Source organism: Eriocheir sinensis, chromosome 4, assembly GCF_024679095.1.
Source record: "Eriocheir sinensis breed Jianghai 21 chromosome 4, ASM2467909v1, whole genome shotgun sequence".
Classification (NCBI taxonomy): Eukaryota; Metazoa; Arthropoda; class Malacostraca; order Decapoda; family Varunidae; genus Eriocheir; species Eriocheir sinensis.
The window spans coordinates 23,740,769-23,760,205 of NC_066512.1; the positions used below are offsets into that span (position 1 = coordinate 23,740,769).

Below are 19,437 nucleotides of genomic sequence, written 5' to 3' on the forward strand. Positions count from 1 at the left end.
TTTCCTGTTCTGTTAATCGCCATTGAAATAACTTTAGCCTTTGTTCTCTAAGGTAAGATACTCTCTCTCTCTCTCTCTCTCTCTCTCTCTCTCTCTCTCTCTCTCTCTCTCTCTCTCTCTCTCTCTCTCTCTCTCTCTCTCTTGTTATCCCCTATTCTCCCCGTTCCTTTTTTTTTGTTTTGTTTTCTTTAGTTTCGAGAAACACAAGAGACTCAAACCTTTCAAAATGGTAATCTCTCTCTCTCTCTCTCTCTCTCTCTCTCTCTCTCTCTCTCTCTCTCTCTCTCTCTCTCTCTCTCTCTCTCTCTCTCTCTCTCTCTCTCTCTCTCTCTCTCTCTTTGTTATCCCACATTCTTCTCCCCTTTTCTTTTTGTTCCCTTTTTAGCTTCGAGAAAGACAAAGAAAATGGTCGATTCTCTCTCTCTCTCTCTCTCTCTCTCTCTCTCTCTCTCTCTCTCTCTCTCTCTCTCTCTCTGACGTTTAATTTCCTTCCATTTCGTGCGTGTCTCATCATGATGTTTCTTCTTTCTATTTTCCCTTGTCACTGCAAATTTACTGGGGGGTCTCTCTCTCTCTCTCTCTCTCTCTCTCTCTCTCTCTCTCTCTCTCTCTCTCTCCTAACACAATAAATAATAATAAAAATATAAGACGTACAACTAAATTCACACACACAAAAAACACAGTAAAAAATAAGACAAATAACTAAAATATCACACACACACACACACACACACACACACACACACACACACACACACACACAGCTAACACAAACAAACACACACATACACACACACAAACAAAATTAACACACACACACACACACACACACACACACACACACACACACACACACACACACACTTCTTTCTCATTCTTTCCGTCTCCTTCCTTTTCACCACCTCCTCCTCCTCCGATCTTCTTTTGCTTCCTCTCCCTTTACTAAAAAAAATTAAAAATCAACACAGAATCAAATCTCCTTAACAAAACACTTCAATACTTTCAGAGCACCGCGAAGAAGGAGGAGGTGGAGGGAACAGGATAATCAGCTTTGGTCTCAAGTGGAATCTGAATGCATTGAGTAAGAGGTGGAGTGTGGTGTTTGGTGTTGTAAGCTAAGCCGAGGAGTGAGTTGAGCTGGTGTTGAAAGACTGGTATCTCTTCTAGCAGGATAGGTTAAGTAGGTAGGTAGGTAGGTATATACGTATAGGTTAAGTATAGGTTAAGTTAAGTATAGGTTAAGTAAAGTATAGGTTAAGTAAAGTATAGGTTAAGTAAAGTATAGGTTAAGTAAAGTATAGGTTAAGTATAGGTTAAGTAAAGTATAGGTTAAGTATAGGTTAAGTAAAGTATAGGTTAAGTATAGGTTAAGTAAAGTATAGGTTAAGTATAGGTTAAGTATAGGTTAAGTAAAGTATAGGTTAAGTATAGGTTAAGTAAAGTATAGGTTAAGTATAGGTTAAGTAAAGTATAGGTTAAGTAAAGTATAGGTTAAGTAAAGTATAGGTTAAGTATAGGTTAAGTAAAGTATAGGTTAAGTAAAGTATAGGTTAAGTATAGGTTAAGTAAAGTATAGGTTAAGTAAAGTATAGGTTAAGTATAGGTTAAGTAAAGTATAGGTTAAGTAAAGTATAGGTTAAGTAAAGTATAGGTTAAGTAAAGTATAGGTTAAGTAAAGTATAGGTTAAGTAAAGTATAGGTTAAGTAAAGTATAGGTTAAGTAAAGTATAGGTTAAGTAAAGTATAGGTTAAGTAAAGTATAGGTTAAGTAGAGTATAGGTTAAGTTAAGTATAGGTTAAGTAAAGTATAGGTTAAGTAAAGTATAGGTTAAGTAAAGTAAGGTTAAGTTAAGTATAGGTTAAGTAAAGTATAGGTTAAGTAAAGTAAGGTTAAGTTAAGTATAGGTTAAGTAAAGTATAGGTTAAGTAAAGTATAGGTTAAGTTAAGTATAGGTTAAGTAAAGTATAGGTTAAGTAAAGTATAGGTTAAGTAAAGTATAGGTTAAGTTAAGTATAGGTTAAGTAAAGTATAGGTTAAGTAAAGTATAGGTTAAGTAAAGTAAGGTTAAGTTAAGTATAGGTTAAGTAAAGTATAGGTTAAGTAAAGTATAGGTTAAGTAAAGTATAGGTTAAGTAAGTATAGGTTAAGTATAGGTTAAGTAAAGTATAGGTTAAGTAAAGTATAGGTTAAGTAAAGTATAGGTTAAGTAAAGTATAGGTTAAGTAGAGTATAGGTTAAGTAAAGTATAGGTTAAGTTAAGTATAGGTTAAGTTAAGTATAGGTTAAGTTAAGTATAGGTTGTTAAGTATAGGTTAAGTAAAGTATAGGTTCAGTAAAGTATAGGTTAAGTTAAGTATAGGTTAAGTTAAGTATAGGTTAAGTTAAGTATAGGTTAAGTAAAGTATAGGTTAAGTTAAGTATAGGTTAAGTTAAGTATAGGTTAAGTAAAGTATAGGTTAAGTAAAGTATAGGTTAAGTAAAGTATAGGTTAAGTAAAGTATAGGTTAAGTTAAGTATAGGTTAAGTTAAGTATAGGTTAAGTAAAGTATAGGTTAAGTATAGGTTAAGTATAGGTTAAGTAAAGTATAGGTTAAGTAAAGTATAGGTTAAGTTAAGTGTAGGTTAAGTTAAGTATAGGTTCAGTTAAGTATAGGTTAAGTAAAGTATAGGTTAAGTAAAGTATAGGTTAAGTAAAGTATAGGTTAAGTAAAGTATAGGTTAAGTAAAGTATAGGTTAAGTTAAGTATAGGTTAAGTAAAGTATAGGTTAAGTAAAGTATAGGTTAAGTAAAGTATAGGTTAAGTTAAGTATAGGTTCAGTAAAGTATAGGTTAAGTAAAGTATAGGTTAAGTAAAGTATAGGTTAAGTTAAGTATAGGTTAAGTTAAGTATAGGTTAAGTTAAGTATAGGTTCAGTTAAGTATAGGTTCAGTAAAGTATAGGTTAAGTAAAGTATAGGTTAAGTAAAGTATAGGTTAAGTAAAGTATAAGTTAGTAAAGTATAGGTTAAGTAGGAAGGAAGGTAGGTATAAACTCTTCTAGCAGTATAGGTTAAGTAAGTAGGTAGGTAGGTATGAACGTTGATATATTACAGGGATTATGTTTATATTGTTGTTGGTGGGGTCTTGTAACGGTGTGGGACTGATGGGTTGCCTTCAATTTGTTTATGAGGCCGCTTTAGTGTACCGTGATGTTGCTGTTGTTGTTGGTGGTTGTGTTGGTGATATTATTATTATTATCCTTATTATTATTGGTATATTCTTTCCATTTTTTTAATCTATTTGTAGCTATCAATCTATCTATCTTTCTCCTTTCTTTCGTTTTTTCTATCGATCTATTTATCTATCTATCGGTCTATCTATCTATCTGTCCCCTCTTCCAACACACCTGTCAAACACCCGCACCTCTCTCTCTCTCTCTCTCTCTCTCTCTCTCTCTCTCTCTCTCTCTCTCTCTCTCTCTCTCTCTCTCTCTCTCTCTCTCTCTCTCTCTCTCTCTCTCTCTCTCTCTCTCTCTCTCTCTCTCTCTCTCACACACACACACACACACACACACACACACACACATTTCATTATACTAAATCGACTAAATACAAAAAAATAAAATAAACAGATAGATAGTTAACCAGTAAGATAGATATGCAGATACAAGTAGATAATAGAGATAGTACAGATGAACAGATAAATAAATAAAGAAAGAAAGAAAGAGAATAAGAACAAAAATAAACAGATAAGAAAACACTCATACAAGCATTCACGGTATTTTCTTGTCACACTACGTCATCACCATCACGACCACCACCATCATCACCATCACCACCAACAAAAACATCACCACCTCTCTTCTTGAAATGCAATACTACACCGAATGACTGAAGAATACCGAGACAAGCAGACGTAAGCAGTTTGTAAAAGGGTAATGGAGAGGAGGAGGAGGAGGAGGAGGAGGAGGAGATGATGATAAGAAGAAGCAAACGTTTGTAGGAAATGTTTTAAGATGATGACAAGGAGGAGGAGGAGATGATAAGAAGAAGCAAACGTTTGTAGGAAATGTTTTAAGATGATAACAAGGAGGAGGAGGAGGAGGAAAAGAAAGAGAAGGACAGTAGAAGTAGGAAAAAAGAAGAGGAGGAGAAGGAGGAGGAGTGTAAGAAGAGACGAAGGAAAGTTTGAGTGGAAAAATACTAAGAGGAAAAAAGAGGTGGAGAATGAGTAGGAGGTAGGAAAGAGAATGAAAGTAGAAACATAAAAACAAGAAGAGGAGGAGGAGGAGGAAGAGGACAAAGAGGAGGAGGAGGAGGAGGAAGAGGAGAAGCAGGAAGCGAATAAGTGAATAGCTGTGGAAAACTAACTGACCTTGTGAGTGACAGTTCATTTGAGTGGCTGATAAACGGACTGTGAATGGCTGACTCGGTGACTGGCTGACTGACACACTGGGCAAAGGAGTGTGTCTGGGAACGAACATGTAAAGTGACCAACTGACTGACTTACTGACTGACTGACTGACTGACTGGCTGACTTACACACTGGGCAAAGGAGTGTGTCTGGGAACGAACATGTGGTAAAGTGACCAACTGACTGACTGCCTGACTTACTGACCAACTGACTGACTGACTTACTGACTGACTGCCTGACTGAGTTACTGACTGCCTGACTTACTGACGGACTGATTGACTGACTGACTGACTGACTGACTGACTGACTGACTGACTGACTGACTGACAAAAAATTTCCTGGACACATAACTAACTTATTAACTGACTGACTGACTGAGTTACTGGCTGACTACCTTCCTGATTGACTAATTGACTGACTGATTGACTGAAAACATCATCAAAGTTTGTCAAGTAAATCACCAAGTCATTATGTGAAAGTGAAAGCAAACGGCTGACAAAACAAGTCTGATTGATTGACTGACTGACTGACTGACTGACTGACTACCCTTTCCCTTCTTGACTGACTGAAAATGTCCTAAAAGTTTGGCAAAGTGAGTCACCAAATCATAAAGTTAGCGAAAGCAAACAACTGATAGAGATAATTGACTGAGTGACTGACTGACTGACTACCTTCTTTCCTTCTTGACTGACTGAAAATATCATCAAAGTCTGGCAAAGTGAGTCACCAAAGCATAAAGTTATTGAAAGCAAACAACTGATAGAGATAATTGACTGAGTGACTGACTGACTGACCGGCTGAGACGAGTGGTGGACAGAGTGAATGATCGACTTGCCGGCTGAGGGACTGACAGGTTGCTAGGCTGGATATCGACTGACTGGCTAACTGGCTGGCTGGCTGGCGGGACTGCGTGACTGGCTATGATGCAATGACACACACACACACACACACACACACACACACCTCCTCTGCTGTGTCCGCCCGCCGCCCCAAGCCTTCTCACTGATTGACTCACAGAAGCTGACTGATTGACTCTCCAAGACGTTGCTCAGGAGGAGGAGGAGGAGGAGGAGGAGGAGGAGGAGGAAGGGGAGTGAGGCGTGGTTCTCCCCTCTCATTAACCTTTTTCCTCTCTCACTTTTTCCTCCTTCCCCTTTTCCTCTCTCCGTCCTTCCCCATTTTCTTTCCTTCTCTCCCTCTTCCCCCTTTCTTCCCCTTCGCCCCCTTATCCTATCTCCCTCTTTTCCCTCCCTATTCCCTTTCTATACCTCTTCCATTATCGCTGTTTCCTCTGTCCTTCCTTCTCTTCCTACACAATCCTATCCTTCCTTTTCTCTTTTTCCTTTCCCTTCATTCTCTTCGCCCTTCCCCGCCCTTCCCCTCTCTCTTTTCTTTATTTATGTCTACCTCCCCTTCCCTCCCTCCCCTGTACCCATTCCCTCTCTCACTTCCTTTCCTTTCTTCCTCTTCCTCTTCCTCCTCCCTCTCCCTCCTCTTCAAGACACGAACTACTTCCCTTCTTCTTCTACCCCTCTCCCTTACCCCTCCCTCATACCCTTTCCTCCCCTCACTCTCCTTCTTCCACCTTCCTTCCTTCTCTCCCCCTCCCTCTCCCTCTCTCCCCGTTCCATCTCCCCTGTCTCCCTCCTCTTCAAGACACGAACTACTTCCCTTCTCCTTCTACCCCTCTCCCTTACCCCTCCCTCATACCCTTTCCTCCCCTCACTCTCTCCTTCTTCCACCTCTCTCTCCTTCTCTCCCCTTCCCTCTCTCCCCCTTCCATATCCCTCCCATCCCTTTCAAGTCACGAACTCCTTTCCTCTCTTCCTATTCCCCGTTCTCTTCCCTCCCTCCCTCACTCTCCCCTTCCCACCCTTCCTCCCCTTCAAGTCACGACCTGCTTCCCTCTCTCCCTTCCTTCCTCTCCTCCCCTTCCCTTCAGCCTTTCCCTTTTTCGTAATAATTGTTCTAGCGGTGCATTTCTCCTCGCCATGGTCAAGGATTTCCAAGGGCGTCTCTCTCTCTCTCTCTCTCTCTCTCTCTCTCTCTCTCTCTCTCTCTCTCTCAATATTTATGGAGAAAACGTATATTGGGCTTCCGCTGTACAATATTGTGTTGTTTATATTGTTTTTTTTTTTAAATATTAGACTAGGGAACTCTCTCTCTCTCTCTCTCTCTCTCTCTCTCTCTCTCTCTCTCTCTCTCTCTCTCTCTAATCGGATTACTTTTCTCTCTCTCTTCTTACATGGACAGAAGCTTAGAATGACAACAACAACGACCACTACTACTATTATTACTACTACTACTACTACTACTACTATTACTACTACTACTACTACTACTACTACAACTACTACTACATAAAAATAACAATAACAACAAAAATGACAATGAAAGCGAAAACCAACAGAAATGAGAGAGAGAGAGAGAGAGAGAGAGAGAGAAACAGGGTGAGACATGATAAGATAAGCAGAAGTGTCACATCGCTTCCTATCATGGTGTTGTCTGGTGAGAGTGGCGGAAGTGGGCGAGTCTCTCTCTCTCTCTCTCTCTCTCTCTCTCTCTCTCTCTCTCTCTCTCTCTCTCTGTCCAAGGGTAAAAAATAAGTGTAGGGGAACTGTTTAAAGGTTAGTTTTTTCTTTTCTTTTCCTTTCTTATTTTTTGGTCCCCCCTTGGCAACCTTTGTTTTAATTGCAGGTTTGCAGTTTTTTGTTTTGTTATTGTTTTTGTTGGTGTAGGTGGTTTTCTTTTGTTAGTGTTTCTATTGCAACTCAGTGAGGAAAGAAGTAAATAAAAACTGCTTATACTAATACTGATACAGCTGCTACAAGTACAACAACAACAATAACTACAACTGCTAATATACTACTACTACTACTACTACTACTACTACCACTACTAACACTAATAATAATAATAATAATAATAATAATAATAATAATAATAATAATAATAATACCACCACTACAAATGTCGACACTATTGCAATTTCACCACACACACACACACACACACACACACACACACACACACACACACACACCGTTGCAGTCACTGAGATTGAACTCACTAAATACACACATACTTGTAACATTCACACACACACATACGTACAAACACGCATACAGTCATGGAGATAAGATAGCCTACACGATGACTGACATTAATATTAAGAGAATGCCAGAAATTGCCTAGTTACAACACACACACACACACACACACACACACACACACACACACACATACACCTGACATGTTCTCACTCCCCCTCCTTCCTCCTCGTCAGCATGGGAAGGTTATCATGACCCAGCGGGGAAAGTTAAGAGATAAGGAAGAGTTAGGTAAGGCGATATCACTTAAAGGCGACCTGGCTCAATGCTTCCCTCCGTCTCTTTTGATAAACTCGATGGATTTCATAGACTGTGGTGTTATTTTTTTTTTTATACAGTAATAGAGGAAGTTCAAGGGAAAGATAGAGAATAAACAAGAAATTGACCTCCTCTCTTTTGGCCACTCCTCCTAACTCTTTCTATAGGAGCAGTTATTTGCGGGAATTATTTTTCATTATTTTTTTTTATTTTTTTTGCCCTTGAGCTGTTTCCTTTACTGTCAAAAAAAAAAAAAAGAGAAAAGGTGCTAATCCTCTAAATAGTTGATAGTAAGGAGTCGAAATGGAGTCAGAATCGAATGGAGAGAGAGAGAGAGAGAGTACCGTTGGCGCCAAGGGTTTAGTCAGCCAGTCAGAGGAATTCCCGTGACTCCCTTACCCTCTCGTGTGTGTGTCTGTGTGTGTGTGTGTGTGTGTGTGTGTGTGTTGCTTAAAAAGGGCCGCGTGCCACACAAACTTTTCAACACTCAGTACACAACAAACATGGTAAGCAACCCACCCACATTATGCAACACACGTATGTACGCAACACACACACACACACACACACACACACACACACACACACACACACACACACACACACTGCCCTGCCGTATGCATAAAACCAGAGAGATCACTTATTGCAGAGAGAGAGAGAGAGAGAGAGGTTACAAACACACCTACATTCCTAGACAAACAAACACTAGAGTACACTGCACAGAGACGCACTGAAGTACATGCAGACTCAATGTGCTAAAACTAAGGTTACTCTCTCTCTCTCTCTCTCTCTCTCTCTCTCTCTCTCTCTCTCTCTCTCTCTCTCTCTCTCTCTCTCTCTCTCTCTCTCTCTCTCTCTTATGTCAACACTTCTAGACACACAAGGAGTTCTTAATTAAAGTTTATCAACAGTAATTCGTATCCAAGAAAAGTTCGTAAGATATCGTATGAGGTCAGGAAATGGTAAAGGAATGTATCGTTCGAGTGAGGTAAAATATCGTACTTTTAGCCATTAACATATCGTCACTTCGAGAAAGAACAAACTGCATATATATCGTAATTTCGAGAAGGAACAAACTAATTATACATCAACACTTGGAGATGAAAGAAACTACTAATATATCTTCCCTTCGAGAAGAGACAATTTACTATAGCCTGTTCACTTAAGTCCGAGCCAAACTGACAACATAAACCTAAGCGTGTTGCAAGCTGAGTGCTGATTGGCTACTGCTATTGCTTCCAAGTTTTCTTTAACCTCTGTTTGTGTTTATCTCACGCAGCACTTTCTTCTAAACTGCACAATGCTTACGAAGACGCTTAGGGTTATGTTGTCAGCCTGGACCAGACTTCAGTGAACAGACTTTAATACTTATACACATTAACATTTACGGTGAGAGATGAAAAAAAAGTTTCGTTTAGTCGGCGCAACATCTGTGGTCATATGCCGGAGAGAGACAGGAGGGGATGGAGTTATAGGAGAAGGGAACAGACCCCTGGAGAGATGAAAGGAACTACCAATATGTCGTCCCTCTGAGAAAAACCAAGGTAGTGACGATGGAAATTCCTACATCATAAGAATTTGAATATATATTGCTCGTGTGTAAATCTTGTATATCGCTTACGTGGCTGAATTTTATAGTCACCTCGAGGAGAGAAAAAATATATATATAATCTGGAGTAGAGTGGCAGACAATCAAATCCCTTATTCTTATTTGTTGGCTGATAGTTTGTGATAACGGAAAAAGGAACCTGCATAACTCTCTCTCTCTCTCTCTCTCTCTCTCTCTCTCTCTCTCTCTCTCTCTCTCTCTCTCTCTCTCTCTCTCTCTGCTGTTTTTTTTTTTTTTTTTTTTGCAGATGTAGATGCTGTTTGTGAATAAAAGTTTAAATTGAATCAACAAACTCTCTCTCTCTCTCTCTCTCTCTCTCTCTCTCTCTCTCTCTCTCTCTCTCTCTCTCTCTCTCTCTCTCTCTCTCTCTCTCTCTCTCTCTCTCTCTCTCTCTACCGGGGCTGTTTCTTTTATATTATTTACAAGAACAACAATTTAAGGTCATATTTTACAGCGGTTTTATTCCAATCCTCGTTTATGATACCTTTACCGCAATAAAAAAATAAAAAAATAAATAAAAAAGAGGAAACAAATGCCCAAAATCAGGTAGACTAGACACAGCGAAAGGGAGAGTAAAGGGGACGACTCTCAGGTTTAATTAGGGGAGGAGAGGTGAACGTGGCCTGAATGAAAGGTGTGCATTAGTGTACCCAAGAACTGACTGACTGACTGACTTAAGTGACTTCCCAAGTGTTGATCTCTCTGTGGGTGGCAGGTGTATTAATTAAGGCGCGTATATATGACTGTTCACGTACACACCTGTCCACCTGCCCACCTGTCATGCATGGGTTGGTAATTATCTCCTTTACCTGTTTACTTTTTTTACTCTGTGGTTGGTCGTAATAGTGGGAGGGTAAGGAGTGGTGGTGGTGGTGGTAGTAGTGGAGGTGGTAGTGGTTAGTAGTTAGTAGTAGTAGTAGTAGTGGTGGTAGTAGCAATAAAAGTAGTAGTAGTAGTAGTAGTAGTAGTAGTAAAAGTTAAGTGATTAGATTGAGAACATGCAGAAGAACAAGAAAAACAAGAACAAAAGAAAAACAAGAAGCGGAAGAACAAGAAGAACAAGGTAATGAAGAACAAAGAGAACACGAACAAGACAAAAATGAAGAAGTCAAATATGATGAAAGAGATGATGATGATGACGATGATGATGATGATGCAAAATAAAAGAGTAAAAAAACAATAAAACAACAATAACAACACTAATAAAACCACCACCAATCAAGAAGAACAAGAACAAGAGTATGAACAAGAACAAGAAGAAAATGAAAAATAAAAAAAAGAATGGTATAGTTAATGATATTGTAGATAGAAGAAAATAATAATAATAATAACACTAATAACAAGGCCATTAAGGAATCTGTACCTCCATGACTCTCTCTCTCTCTCTCTCTCTCTCTCTCTCTCTCTCTCTCTCTCTCTCTCTCTCTCTCTCTCTCTCTCTCTCTCTCCCCATTCTGCCAAAACAACGGAAGGCATTAACGATTATCGAACAGAGAGGTATTTATCGTTCCTCTGGCGGCCCATAACGCGACGGAATAGTGTCCTTCGTAATAACCCTCGAGTGGACGAACGAACGAACGAACACACACACACACACACACACACACACACACACACACACACACACACACACGTACAAACTTGTCATTTACTAGTTATTTCTTTCTTAATATCGGCTGTGAGAGAGAGAGAGAGTACTACATAATATAACGAGCTCAGAGCTAGTAATAATATAGAAAGGACATTATTGACTCTCTCTCTCTCTCTCTCTCTCTCTCTCTCTCTCTCTCTCTCTCTCTCTCTCTCTCTCTCTCTCTCTCTCTCTCTCTCTCTCTTCTTTCTCCTTTTTCTTCCCCTCCCTTCCCTTAATTTATTTTTCATGCCCTGCTATTTTCTGTCTCCTCCTTCTCTCATGGCCTTCCTTCTTCCCTTCTTCATCACCCCCTCTTCCTCCCTCCTTTCCTTCCATCATTGCCCACGTCTACTTCCTGGCCCCTCCTTCCCTAATGATCTTCCTTCTTTCTTCCCTCCTTCATTTCCTTTTCTTTCCCATGTTCTGTCCTTCATCTCTTTTTCTTCTCATCCCTTTCATGTTCCCTAATTCATCTCTTATCCTCCTCTTCCCCATCCTTCTCTTATTCCTTATCTCCTCCTTCCCTCATACATTTCCCTCTTCCCTCCTTCATCTCCTCTTCCTTCCCTTATCTCCTTATCTTCCTTTCCTTTATCTCCTCTCATTATTATTTCCGGGCTCCTCCTTTTCTCCTAATCTTCCCTCTTCCCTCCTTTATCTCCTCCTCTTCTTCCTTTATCCTTTCCTCATACCTTATTTACGGCTCTCTGGCTCCTCCTCCTTCTTTCGTGTTAATAATGCGTATAGGTTATCTGCTATTTAATTATCTAGGCTATTACTGCTATGTGCTGGTATGTTAATTGTTCCTATGACACAACCCCTTCTTCTACCCCTCCTTGTCTTCGTCCTTGACCTGTGACCTTTGATTCTTCTAGTGTATACCTGTATTTTGTCTTACGGTCATGATTTTTATTCCTCTTTTCCTTCTTTTTCTTTCTTTCCTTCTTTCTTCCTCTCGTTTTTACAGTTCTTCTACTTATTTTGTCTGACTGTCATACTTTTATTCTCTTTTCCTTCTTTTTCTTTCTTTCCTTCTTTCTTTTTCTCTCGTTTTTACAGGTCCTTTAATTCTTCTACTACTTATTTTGTCTTACTGTCATGCTTTCTATTCCTCTTTTCCTTCTTTTTCTTTCTTTCTCTCGTTTTTACAGGTCCGTTGATTTTCTTCTACTTATTTTGTCTTAATGTCATGCTTTCTTATTCCTCTTTTTCTTCTTTCTTTCTCTCGTTTTTACAGGTCCTTCAATTGATTCTTCTACTTATTTTGTCTTACTGTCATACTTTTTTATTCCTCTTTTTCCTTCTTTCTTTCTCTCTTTTTTTTCTCACTTTCTTTACGGTAGTTATTATTTCCTTTCCCTTATACCAGTGTCCTTGCAAAGTCTTCTTACTGTGGCCCAATTTTGTGTGTCTCGAGCCCCCTTTTATATTTTCTTTTCATATGGTTTCCCACACTCCTCTTCCTATATTTCTTGCCCTTCATTTTCATCGACTTGCATTCAGTTTTATCCTAATTATTACTCTATCACACTTTCTTCTACACTACCTTTATCCCTATGTTACCCCTTCTTACTAAATTCCTTCCCTCACTCCTGCTCCTTCGCGTCCTTCTATGTTTCTACTTCTTCATTTTCATCGTCTTGTATTTAGTTTTACCCGTATTCTTGTCCTATCGCACTTTCTTGCTCCTATTCTTCCTTTATCATTATACCGCTTATTGCTCTTTGCTTTCCCTCACTCGAATTCCTTTGCTTCCTCCAACACATTCCTTGCTCTTCATATTGCTTGTATTCTTATCTTCAATTCTATTTTTATTCTTACCCTGTAGCAATTTCTTTCTCATATACTTCCTTGGTCGCTATATCAATTCTCTATTTTTTCTATAATTTCCTTCCCTCCTGTTCTCTTGCGTCATTCTTTTCATTATCCTCAGTTTTATTATTAATCTTCCCCTACCACACTTTCTTCTTATCTTCAATTCTATTTTTATTCTTACCCTGTAGCAATTTCTTTCTCATATACTTCCTTGGTCGCTATATCAATTCTCTATTTTTTCTATTATTTCCTTCACTTCTGTTCTTTTGCGTCATTCTATTCATTATCCTCAACTTTATCATTATTCTTCCCCTACCACACTTTCTTCTGCATACCCTTCCTCCCCTCCTCCAGTCCCTTCCTTACAACGCAGTAGAGAAAAAATAATAATTGAAAAGGGGAATCGATCAAGCAGCTGGGCGCCACTTTAGAGCAGAGACGCAAATCGCTCCTCCACTTATACCTGGAAAATAACGTATGAATATGTATAGCCATTTACCTGCCCTCGTTACGGGTGCCTGTTACTGGCCAGTCAGCTTCCACGGCGCGGTTTGGGGTAATTGGCGTTAAGAGAGAGAGAGAGAGAGAGAGAGAGGGAGATTACCACGCAGTACATACACACTCACAAAGCTGTTGTAGTCGATATGAATGGTCTCTTAGAATTCCCGTGTGTGCGTAGCGGCGTGTGGTCGCTCTCTCTCTCTCTCTCTCTCTCTCTCTCTCTCATCATACAAACGACAGAGGAGATTATTGAATGCAGAAAAGAAAATTGTTATAATGATGAAATGAACACCAAATAATAACAATACGAAAAATACTAATAATGATAATAATAATAACAATAATAATAACAGCAAATGATATCCCTCGTAGATTAAAACATTATTGAATTATTATTTTTATCATTATTATCACTATTATCATTATAGGTATTTTCATTATTTTCATCATTATTATCATCACGAAACATGAATTATCACCTCTTTTTATCACCACCCACATTTCCCCCCCCATCCATCCGCTCCTGTTCCTCCCACCACCACCAGTTTACCACTATCACTTTCCCACCACCCCCACCACCACCACTATCACCACCAGTCACCCTTCCCACGTTTCACAAGACTAGGTTCGATGTACAACGTGTGACTGGAAGATTCCCTTTCCCTATTTTTCTTCTTTCTTTATTTCTAGATCTTACATAGTGCAATTTAATACAAATACGGTATTTCGATGAGCGGGCAACGGCCTGCCGCTGGGGGAGTATCAGGGCCACCTGCTATTTTTATTGTGGCTGGTATTTTCCTATTGATAACAGTTTTCCTCTCTCTCTCTCTCTCTCTCTCTCTCTCTCTCTCTACGACGTTACTTTGGATACACACAAACAACATCGCAACCTAGTTTTTAACGAACACGTGGGTGTATCTGTCAAAACATGCCAACCAAAGTCCCTTTTTTACCAGCATCTACACACACAAAAAGGTCAACAGTAACGACCCTGGTGGCCTTTAACCTAACCTGTCTGACCCTCACACTTTCCCCGTAAAAAAAAGTGGTGAACATGTGGGGAGAGAAACCATTGCCATGATCTCATTTCCTCTCCCTATTTCTTAGTAACCTACATCTATACACACTCTGTCCTGCCTGGGGGTTGGGATGGCATGTTCCTCCCTTCTCCATTGTTGTTTACCTGCAACAATAAACTATCAATCAATCAATCACAAATGGTCTATAACCTCATAACCTCGATCTACTCTCACACCCTCCCCGCAGGAAAGAGAGAATAAGAGGCGAGAGATTGACTACTTTCAAACACCCCAATTCTCTAACAAAACAAGTCAAACTGTTTTTATTATTCACTCACACTAACACACACAAAAGGTCAATCTATAACCTAACAGCCTCTAACCTAACTTGCTTTACCCTCACACTATCCTCGTAGATAAGAGAGAAAAACGAAGCGAGAGAATACACTGCTCTAAGTTTCTCTGTGTCTCTTAGTTATTTCCCTTCACCTACACACATACAAAGGCCACTCTATAACCTAATAACCTCTTAGCTAACCTGCTCTACATGAGATAGGAGTAAAACATGAGGCATAAGACTATAGGTAAACTACTTCTGGACCTTTCTCTTCGCAAATCAAGCTACATCTCTTATCTACACACACACACACGCCAACAGGCCAACCTATAACCTAAACTGCTCTACCCTCATACCCACCCCGTACAAGATAGAGTAAAACATGAAGGGAGGAAAAAAACTACTCCCAGCACCTCAGTTCTCTAACAAATCAAAGAAATTACTCCTCCTATTCACCCACAACAACACATAAAAGGTCAACATATAGCCTATAAACTCTAACCTCACACCAACCCCGTAAAAAAGGGAGAAAATAACACGAGGCGAGAGACACTAGACCACTTCCAGCACATTCAGCCCATCCCCCTCATAACGGACATCACATTAAGGGCATTACAAGCACATTGAGATAGTGGGGAGGGTCCGTATGGTATGGGAAGGGAGGGAAAGAGATGGTAGGAGCTGTATGGACCGTCACCACCACCACGAGTAGATAGGAGCAGACAAACACAAGGAAATGACAGCTCCCCTGTGATCGTCTGCTGCTAAGGAACATTGCGAGCTGTCAAACACTTACCATCCTCTCGCTTGGACCCGAAGTCTGTCTCCACCCCGTCAACCTCAGTGGCCCCGATGTCTGATGTGGAGGTTCTGGTCGCCATTTCGCGTCTATGTGCTCACTGTGTCACTCATGAAAGAATAATATCAGACGGAAAGGCGGACTGAGGCAGGAGGCGTGTGCGAGGGGGAGCGGGAGTGTGCCGTGCTGCCAGACCGTCAACGCAGTACTCTTACCTCTTATCTCTCTATTTACTCATGATCCAGAGGCTTATTTATCTGTATTTGGTAGTGGAAGTGTGGCTGTAAGTTGTTGTGGTGGTATGGTTGTCCCTCCACTTCAGGGTCATGTGTTATTGCGGTTGCTAAAATTAGAAACCTCAGCCTATCGCCCCCGAATTGGTAGCTGGTAACGTCCATTGCGCAACATCAAAAATCTTTTCATTCACGGTTTTCTTCAAGGGATGTTCCGTACCCTTCGCCTTCACCCCCTGCCACGGAATTTTGTGAAGTTATGATGTGGTTTTGATGTGAGGGAAATGATAGCGCGTGGGCAGAACTGATCACCTTGCTGACTATAGTTTAGCGGGCTTTTTTATCTAGTGGGCTGATTCTCATGATTACTTCTTTTTTGCCCTTGAGTTGCTTCCCTTACTGTAAAAAAAATGTGTTGTGGAATATAGGCTCCTGCTTGTGTTAATGTACTAGGCTCCTAAGAATACTACCACTGCTTAACGTGCCTTATCAAACTACATATGGGTTTTCTACGGGTACCATCAAGTATAATATGGTACCTGGGAACACCTGGGGAAGGTAGTCTGCGGTAACACTGAGGAAACAACAACGGAAAATGAGGAATAAAGAACAAATAGGAGATAACTGTCAAATAGGAACCAAATATATGTAAAAGGAGTAAAGAGAACACAAACACAGATTAAAAATACACTAATAATAACCAAACTGACAAAAAAACAAGAAATAACAGCAAAAGAAGATAAATAAAGAAGAAATAGGAGATAACTGTCAAATAGGAACCAATTATATGTGAAAGGAGTATAGAGAACACAAACACGGATTAAAAATGCTCTACTAATAACCAAACTGACAAAAAAGGAAGAAATAACAGCAGAAGAAGATAAATAAAGAAGAAATAGGAGATAACTGTCAAATAGGAGCCAAATATATGTAAAAGGAGTAAAGAGAACACAAACACGGATTAAAAATGCTCTACTAATAACCAAACTGACAAAAAAAACAAGAAATAACAGCAGGAAAAGATAAATAAAGAAGAAATAGGAGATAACTGTCAAATAGGAACCAATTATATGTGAAAGGAGTAAAGAGAACACAAACACGGATTAAAAATGCTCTACTAATAACCAAACTGACAAAAAAGGAAGAAATAACAGCAGAAGAAGATAAATAAAGAAGAAATAGGAGATAACTGTCAAATAGGAACCAAATATATGTGAAAGGAGTAAAGAGAACACAAATACAGATTAAAAGCACACTAATGATAACCAGACTGACAAAAAAGCAAGAAATAACAGCAAAAGAAGATAAATAAAGAAGAAATAGGAGATAACTGTCAAATAGGAACCAATTATATGTGAAAGGAGTAAAGAGAACACAAACACGGATTAAAAATGCTCTACTAATAACCAAACTGACAAAAAAGGAAGAAATAACAGCAGGAAAAGATAAATAAAGAAGAAATAGGAGATAACTGTCAAATAGGAGCCAAATATATGTGAAAGGAGTAAAGAGAACACAAACACGGATTAAAAATGCTCTACTAATAACCAAACTGACAAAAAAGGAAGAAATAACAGCAGGAAAAGATAAATAAAGAAGAAATAGGAGATAATCGTCACTGTACATATCCCCAGGTAGAGTTAATTCTTATCCACCACAGGCTCAAGGGCCAATGAGACGGAGACGAGTACCGAGGCCACGTGCATTTGTAGTGTGTGCCCTCAACTTTACTTTTATTCTCTAATATAATATCAAATCAAAATTATATGGGACAGAAGAAAACAAGGATATACTTATGCCTACCCTTGCTGTGATTCATTTTCTATAGATGCTTCATTATACATTACGGGGGAAGCTTCTTTAAATACCTATGTGCAGTGATCAGCGTGGGTATCCATATAAATCCGCAAGCTCGATTGAATGCAGAAAGGAAAATGGTTATAATAATGCAAGAACCAAATCAATATGTTATGATGGTAATAATAACAATACGAAAAATGCTAGCCATGATAATAATAATAATAATAACAAGAATAATAACAATAGCAAATGATATATCCGTCCTTCTGTATTTTCAACTTCTTCAATTTCATAGTCTTGTATTCAGTTTTATCCTTATTCTTATCCTACCGCATCCCGGCCCGTGTAGTCGGCGTACAGGTGGTGCAGCTCACCCTAATAACTGCTCAAGCTTTCTTTCGGGCTGGTCAAAAGATAGATACGTGAGGAAACCTAGGAGAGAGAGGAGAGGCGGAGAGAGAATATATGTCGCATTGTAAGACATTTCGGAGACCAAGAACATATATGACAAGGCTTTCGTAGGAGTTGTGGGCATTTCCAAGAGTAGTTGTATGACCCTGGTGGTAGTTTGACCCTTCTTCTGTATCATGAACCTGAAGAAACAATCATTAGAACCCGACTGACCCTCTCTTTGACCTTTAGAAATAGCTGGTATGAGAAGCGAACGTGTCTTATAATATCAGCCTATAGGCATCTCCTTAAGAACGCTAGCTTCTTTGCCTCTTAAGAAACCACTAGGTAAGCAAACTGTGGCAATCCCGGGGCAATGCGTTCTCATGCACTACAGGCTCAAGGGCCGATGTGACGGAGACGAGCACCGCGGCCAAGCGCAGCTACAGCATATGCCCCCACCTTTACCTGTTCCTTTACCAGTGATGTATTTGGTTTGATTTGGTTTGCATTTTATTTTCATTGTCGAGAAAGGCGAAGAGTGCGCGAGGAGGATCATTGACTGAAGTTCGTAAAATGGATTAATAGTTTTAGTTACGGTGATTTCGATAAGGGTTTAATAGTGGGAGAGCAGGACAAGACACGTAGGAATGGGTTATTAAATTAAATCAATTCAGCTTCAACAAAGACAGAAAAAAAGGGTTGACTAATAGATGGTGGATGAGTGGAGTAGTCATAACGCGAGTGTTAATACGATATAGATAGATAGATAGATTGATAAATAGGTAGATAGATAGACAGAGAAAGAAATAAGAGGTAGATCGTGAAAAAATATGTGTTGTTTGGTTTATAGGAGTTGCCATGTGTAAGTCGAATGGGTTCTGAGTGACTTTTTCCTTTTGTTTTTCTTCACTCATCGACTACTGATAAGTTGAATATGTTTTGGTCTTTCCTCATGACTTTGTGTGTGAACCCGGAGTTATGATAAGAAAGATTACTGTATCAGAAGACAAATGATAACGCGACGGTGATAAGTAGAGTTAGTGAGCTGCTTGGAGAGAGAGAGAGAGAGAGAGATGACTTTCAGTATCTCTCTCTCTCTCTCTCTTTATCTATCTATCTTTCTACTTATTGAAAAAATGAATAAAAGTATCTATACTCCACCGGGAAAAGGATATATGACTTTTTGATACATTTAAAGTTCTTGATGAATCGAAACCTTTGCATCTCTCTGCGCTGACAAAACGTTATTATAAGATACGAGAGGAAGAAGCGAAGCAACAGGAACATGGGAAACCTTACTAACTTTACTGCGTCAGGTCGCCCGCAGGTTATCACGCCTAAGTAAAGTTATCCATTCAAACACAATATTTGACCGAGAGGGACTTCATTCTCGACATCGTAAACTACACACCATTTTTCTTATAATTAACGTCGATCATATTGCTCCCTATTTCCTTCCCTGCCTTGAATAGAATAATGGATGTATGACTCACAATATATCAACTTTTTTCTTCTTTTCTCTATCTCTCCATC

At 39.3% G+C, this 19,437-nt stretch overlaps 1 long non-coding RNA gene across 1 annotated transcript; it reads right to left on the reverse strand.

Moving 5' to 3' along the window:
- Positions 1 to 11,946: 11,946 nt before the first annotated feature.
- On the reverse strand, positions 11,947 to 15,469 carry LOC126980252 (uncharacterized). The gene is made up of 2 exons (XR_007733014.1): positions 12,286 to 15,469; positions 11,947 to 12,105 (listed from the first exon to the last, which is right to left on the reverse strand). It is a non-coding gene; the product is annotated as an uncharacterized LOC126980252 (long non-coding RNA).
- Between the last annotated feature and the right edge of the window lie 3,968 nt (positions 15,470 to 19,437).